Genomic DNA, 6,399 nt, shown 5'->3' with positions numbered 1-6,399 from the left:
CCCCCCCCCCCCCCCCCCCCCCCCCCCCCCCGTCGGGCCGTGGCAGGTCTGGGAGGTGGTGTTTAAGTAGATGAGTCTCTTCCTTCCAGACACAACAGGTGATGAGTGCCAGCTGACCGCTTGTGTGTGGGAGGAGGGCGTTTATTCTGGGGGCCCCAGAGGACGCTCTTGAAAACCTAACAGTCCCTGGTTTTCTCCGGAAAGACCGCAGAGGGAGGGAGCCAGGAGGTACCGATGCCCTGGCTGTAGCGGCCGTGCTCCGTGGAGGGCAATGAATTAGCTCTTGGACCCCAAGGAATTTGAGTGCTCCTTGGGGACCGGGGGGACCTGGTTTGTTTGTCCCTGGCCCATTTGCCAGTCTTTGGTCACAGAGCCTCGGCTTCTGTCTGAGGGAAGCCCCCAGGCCCGGCCCATGTGCTCTGTGGAGGGTCCCCCCAGCTCGGGTGCTCACGGGGCCGATGGGATGTGCCCGCGTGCAGCAGTGTCTGTCTGCCTGGGGCCACGGGGTGGTGTGGGGGTGGGCCTGTGATGGGACAGGACCGTCGAGGGGCTCCAGCTTCTGGATTCCTGGGTAAGAAGCTCTTGCCGGACGCCAGGCAGGAGAGAAGCCCCGGGAACAGGTGCTTTCGGGGAGCACAGAGCTCCAGCTGACAGAGAAAGCTGGCCCTGGGGACAGGTGGCCACCTCAGACAGAAGCAGCCTGACTCCGGGCTCGCAGAAGCACACCGGCCCCGCGAAGCTAGCCGGAGTCTGGTTTTTCCGTTCCTGCTGCAGAAACAGATGTGAGGGGGTGGACAGCGAAGGATGCCCGCAGCTTCCCGGGGGGCCAGGCGGCGGGGGTCCGGCCGAAGGAGCCGCGTGCTGGGCCTGTTCTAGTTTGCTGTCATCAGTGCTTGGGAAAGGCGGGACGCTTTCAGGAGAGAGGCCACGGACAGCGGGGGGTTATCGGAGGCGGCGAAGGTCACGCCGCTCCCGTCCTCACGCCCTCTCCCTCCCGCCCTCACGCCCTCTCCCTCCTGCCAGCGGGTTTTGGTGGGTGGGGGCTGGCGGGTTTCAGGAAAGCCGTGAAACGAAACGGGGCTCAGCTTCCAAATGGAAGGTGTTTTCAGATAGGCTTTTTGACGCATGTGCGTTTTTCAAAATCCATTCCATCAGGAGAGGTTAAGAACGGGAAAATCTAATTTTCTGGAACATCGGCGATGGAAAAGACCTTGCCCCTTGCAGATGGAGCCCGTGCTTCACCAAGTTTATAATTTGGAGGCTCGGAGGAGTTTGAAAAAGTCCACTTGTCCCCCTAAATCAGGTTCAGGCAGCGAAACACACGTGCTGTTCCAGGGGGCAGGATGAACCTTGGGCTTCGAGGGGGAGTAGAGCTGTCAGCACCGCCTTATCGGGTTTCCGCCCCTCGCCCTTGCCCGTCTGCCATATGCCGCGTCCTCTGAGCGGGATCGCTTTGTCTGTTAAAGGGAGAGTGGATGCTTTTCAGTGCAATTAATTTAGTAGGCCACAAACGTGGCTGCCTGCCGGGAGTGGGGCTTGATCAGACAGATGGGCTAATGGGAGCCGAGCGGGCGCCGACCGCGTAGAAGGGGATGGGAGAGCCGCTGTCGCTGGAGCGCCCTGGCTCCACTCCACACGCGGGCGGCTCTCTGAGCTGCTGCTGGGCCTGGGCACCGCCGCCCGCGTCTCCCACAGCCACCGTCTAGCGGGAGGGTCACGGCCGCCACGCCCACGGGGCCTGGACGCGGGTCCTCGGGCCTCCCTCCGGCGAGCCTCCCCTGCACCTTCACAGCTGTAAGTGTCTCGGGGAGCCCATTCTTCTAGAAGGAGGTAGCCACGCGGCCGAGTGTCCAGGCGCCTGCCCTGTGGATCCTATCAACTCGTGCTTGACCTGCAGGGGGAGGCTGCGGCCGCAATGTGTTCCGCCAACCCACCCTGCGGCCCAGGCCCCTGTCTTTGCTCTAGACCGGGCTTGTCCACCCGGCTGCCCCGGGATGGTGCTTGTTGTGGGTGTATCTCTGTAGGACGCCCAGCAGCATCCCTGGCCTCCTCCCGCCCCGTGCCCGTGGCAGTCCCTCCCCCGGTGTGACAACCAGAAATGCCTCCAGACGTCACCCCGGGTCCCCTGGGGGGCAGGAGATCCCCCTGGTCGGGATCCTCAGCTCTAGATGCAGGGCCGGTGCTGGTTCGGAAACTGGCCCCATCTGTGCAACGCAAGGGAAGATGGCAGGGGCAGGCCCCTGTGGCTGGGTAGGCGGCAGGGTTCCTAAGCAAGGGGACCTCCCTGTGAGGCTGCTGGGGCGGCCAGGAGTTGAGGAGATCCTGCCCCTGCCTGTGGAACCTCGCATTGACAGAGAGGCCTCGACCGGTCTCCATCACTGCTCAGCCCCCATGGCCTCAGGGCCTCGCGCCCTCTCAAGGTTGACTCTTTGGAAGGGCTCCCCGTGGGGGAAGGGTGGGCAGAGCCACCTCCCAGGGACAAGGGAGGGGTCAGGAGCCGCCGATTACCCCACTCGCCCTGGCAGGCTAGGTGACCTCCTCCAATGGCCGGTCATGGAGGGCGCTTTCCGTGTCTGCTTGTGGGTGTCCGTCTGTCCAGCTGGGCAAGGGTGAATTTGCGTGGTTCTTCTGCAAGGGAACGCGTCAGAAGGAGGGGCAAAAGTGGAATGCCCCATGGCGTTTGGGAAAAAGTAGGCCAGTCTGGCACCGTTGGGGGTCGTGCTGGGGGCACCTTGCCGGTTGGTTGGTTCCCCGCGAGTCTGAGAGGCCTGGGGCTGCCCCGCAGGAGGACCCTCGCCCTCTTTGCCGCAGTTTTTGTCGAAACCTTGAGTGTGGGCTGAGGGCTCCTCTGCCCGCCCTAGAAACCAGCACCTGATGCCCTAATGAAGGTGAAAACACCAGCTGCTGTTCAGACAGTGGTTCTCTGTCGGCCTCGGACTTTGTCCCACTCGTCGGGGTGAAGCTCCAGGACTCAGCTCTGAAGTGACCAGCAGTGACCGCAGCGGGAAGCAGCCTTGCCCCGAGTCCGATTCTGTCTGGATTTCCTGCTGTGAACCATAAAAAACCTAGGTGTGTGACGATTACCCAGACGGATGCTCTTTCTTCCTTCCTCTTTGCCCATTTTTTTATCTCTTAGAATTAATGTTGACTCTCTCCTGAGGAATCAATCCTGTCCTCAAAGCTTTATGGATGGTGAGTCGGGCAGCGGGTGTGGACGGGTGTGGCAGGGACAGATGGTGTAGGGGATCCAGGGCGGCAGGAGACTTGCCTGAGCCCAGGGGGAATTGGGATCCGTGATGACTGAGTTAGGGTGCTACTCAGTGCGTAGCCCCTGATCAGGAACCTGTGAGCCCCCTAAGGTCCAGAAATGTGTCTGACCTGTTTTTCTCTATACCCTCAATTACTGGTGGGCACTTGGGATAGGGAAGAAAACACTGGATATTCATCGACTGAACTGAATTTACCCCACGCAGTGTTTGCTGTCGTTCACTCAGCAAATGTCTGCCTGTCCGTGTGCCTGCCCCTGGACGCGGGCAGGAAGGTGGAGGGCAGAGCAGGAGAGCCCTTCCAGGTCACGGTCATTCATTTAGCCACAGCCGGACCTGCATGCACATATGGACACATGCGTAGGGTCAAGGATGATCTGAGTTGGGGAGTTCTGCCGTTCCAGGTTTCTCCCCATGCCCGGCCGGGAGGTAGGGCTAGATTGCAATCTCAATATTGGTGTCACAGCGGCAGCCTTTAAACTGCCCTCGCCATCCAGCCAGGGCCAGACTTGGGTGGTGCTCAGGTCTTGGCTGTTGTGAATAAGGCAGCAGGGGACGTTGGGAGTGTGGATGTCTTCTGAGATCCTGACTTCAGTTCTTTTGGATGCATACCCAGACGTGGGGTTGCTGGATCGTACGGTAGGTGCTCACAGGGCCGGGGGAGAGGCGAAGTGAGGAGCTCCTGTCCACAGGGGCAGAGCCCTTGTCCGCAGGTAGAGAGCACAGTTGCGCAGGACGGTGATACTCTGGAACTCTGCCGCACAGCGTTGTGCCTGTGGTCAGCACTGTTATCCGCTTATAAACCGGTGGGAGAGTAGGCCTCATGCTGAATGTTTTGGGGTGATTTGGGGGCGCCCCGGGATGGGGCAAGGGGAATCCCTGGATTGAGTTGGGACCCCTGTGTAGCTGATGGGGCAGCACCGGAGGGCTCCAGAAGGGGCCCTGAGACAGCTCCTGAGCCTCTTGGGGGCCGGCACAGGTGTCCTTCTGGTTCCCTGTATTTCGTGTTGTTGTTTTGTTCTGTTTTGTGGTCGTTCGTGTATTCGTTCAGCCAGCATTTCTGAGCTCCTACGAGTCAGACTGTGCTCGGCGCAGGGACCAACTGGGTGGTTCTTGTCCTGGGAGCTCACGGCCCAGAGGCTGGGTGAGCACTGATCACCTACCACCAGCTGAAGGTAGATTCGAGCTTGGCGAGTGGACCATGGAGACCTTGGGGCTGGAACAGATGGGAGGAAGAGTGGACCTGGAGGGTGTGGCCTCTTCCAGGGGCTCAGGGCCTGGCCTGCCCCCGGGGACACTTGGCAACACCTAGAGACATTTGTTGGTCAAAGTGGGGGAGGGTGGCTGTGAGCATCTTGTGGGTGGAAGCCAGCGTTGCTGGTAGACATCCTGCAGCGCCGGGATGCCCCTCAACACAGAACTATCCAGCACAAAGTGTTCATGGGGTTCAGAAAGGCTGGCTTTAGCTGAGATCCAAGGGATGAGTGGAGCCAACCAAGTGAAGAAGGAAACAAGTATCTTGGAAAAGGGAGCAACCTGTGCAAAGGTCCTGTGGTCAGGGGAACGTGGCTGAACGGGAACAGGAGAAACGGCCAGGTGGCTGGAGGGGTGGGCAGACTGTGGTTTGAGAAAGGCGCGGGGGTGGGGGGCTTGTTCCTGCCCGCCTCTGGGGACGTGGCCTGTGGTCTGCCCAGCGAGCTCGTCTTGTGTGCCTCCAGCTTTCTGACCACTGGGTCCTCCGAGATAATCGGACACGAAGGCTGTCCACAGGGCAGTGTGACCCGGCTGGTCTCACCTTTGGCCAGTGGTCAAGAAAACAAAACTAGCCACCCTGCATATTTTGGGAGAAAGAGAGAGGAGTGGGGGTGGGGGGGCTCTGTGGTCTCATTAGCAGTTGATCGAGGTCAGAGAGCTCCAATATTTAGCTAACTCTGCAAATTAGACCAGTTAGTTCCCTGGGAAATGAATACAGTCTGCTCGTCGATCTAGGGAACCGCGCCTTCCCCGAGGAGCGCAGAGAGGAAGCAGAGCCGATATTGTGAATTTTCTGAAGGTGAGGGCACCTTTTCACCCAGAAGCTCCACGATCATCGCTGCTTTTGTGGCTGTTTCCCACGTCTTCTGAGATGGGGGCTTTGGAATGCTAATGCTTTAAAAACACGAATAGTTGTGTGTGTGTGCACGTGTGTGTGTGCATGCGTGTGTCCGAGTGTGTGTGCACGTGTGTGTGCGTGTGTGTGCGTGTGTGTCTCTGAATGTAGGGATTTCCACCCGAGGGTGAGTAGATTCGGGAGACTGCGCGTGACGTCATCTCCCTCCTGGGCATTTGCGGACCTGCGAGCTGGGGCCCCCTGGCTCTGCTGCGTCCAGCCGTCGCCACTGTCTGATGGCAGAGCCCCCTCCCTGGTGGCCCCTGGCAAATGCTGGTCCGCGTGCAATACGCCCTGGTGACTCGATGTGCCGGGGACTTGTCATGACCTCGGTTACAGCGGTCTGTACCGGCAGGGAGGCTCCCCCTGTGGTACTCACACAGTCCTCTCTGTGACCTGGTGGGGGTCTGTCAGCAGCAGCAGCAGTCCCCCCACTTTACAGATGGGGAAACCGAGGCACAGAGAAGCAAGTCACTGGCCTGAGGTTCCTGGCTAATCAGAGGTCGAGCCAGGACCTCCTCTGGGTCCTTGAACTCCCTCAGGTACGGGACGGCGTGTGGTCCTCCCAGGTGCGTGCAGTCGACACCTGCTGTGTTCCCCGCTCTCCAGGTCCGGGCCTCGCCTCCACGGACCGCAACGACACACAGGACGGAGAAAGGCCGGATGTTTACTACACGTGGGACATTTCACCTGCTTTCCCTTCCCCTCCCCTCTTCCCCTCTTCCCCTCTTCCCCCTCCCCTCTTCCCCTCCCCACTTTCCCCTCTTCCCCCTCCCCTCTTCCCCTCTTCCCCTCTTCCCCTCTTCCCCTCTTCCTCCTCTTCCCCCTCTTTCCCCTCCCCTCTTCCCCCTCCCCTCTTCCCCCTCCCCTCTTTCCCCTCCCCTCTTTCCCCTCCCCTCTTTCCCCTCCGCCTTCCCTTCCTCTCCCTCTCCTCTGCCTCCTTCCTCCTCCGCCTCCTCCCTTTCCTTTCTCCCCTCCTCTTCC

At 60.4% G+C, this 6,399-nt stretch overlaps 1 protein-coding gene across 1 annotated transcript in view; it reads left to right on the top strand.

Moving 5' to 3' along the window:
• Positions 1-6,399, top strand: part of CDH4 (cadherin 4) — a 533,618-nt gene that overhangs the window by 41,004 nt on the left and 486,215 nt on the right. The window lies entirely within an intron of this gene.

Source organism: Panthera uncia (genome assembly GCF_023721935.1).
Source record: "Panthera uncia isolate 11264 chromosome A3 unlocalized genomic scaffold, Puncia_PCG_1.0 HiC_scaffold_11, whole genome shotgun sequence".
NCBI lineage: Eukaryota > Metazoa > Chordata > Mammalia > Carnivora > Felidae > Panthera > Panthera uncia.
The sequence above is the reverse complement of the archived record's forward strand: the minus strand, read 5'-3'. Positions and strand labels throughout refer to the sequence as shown.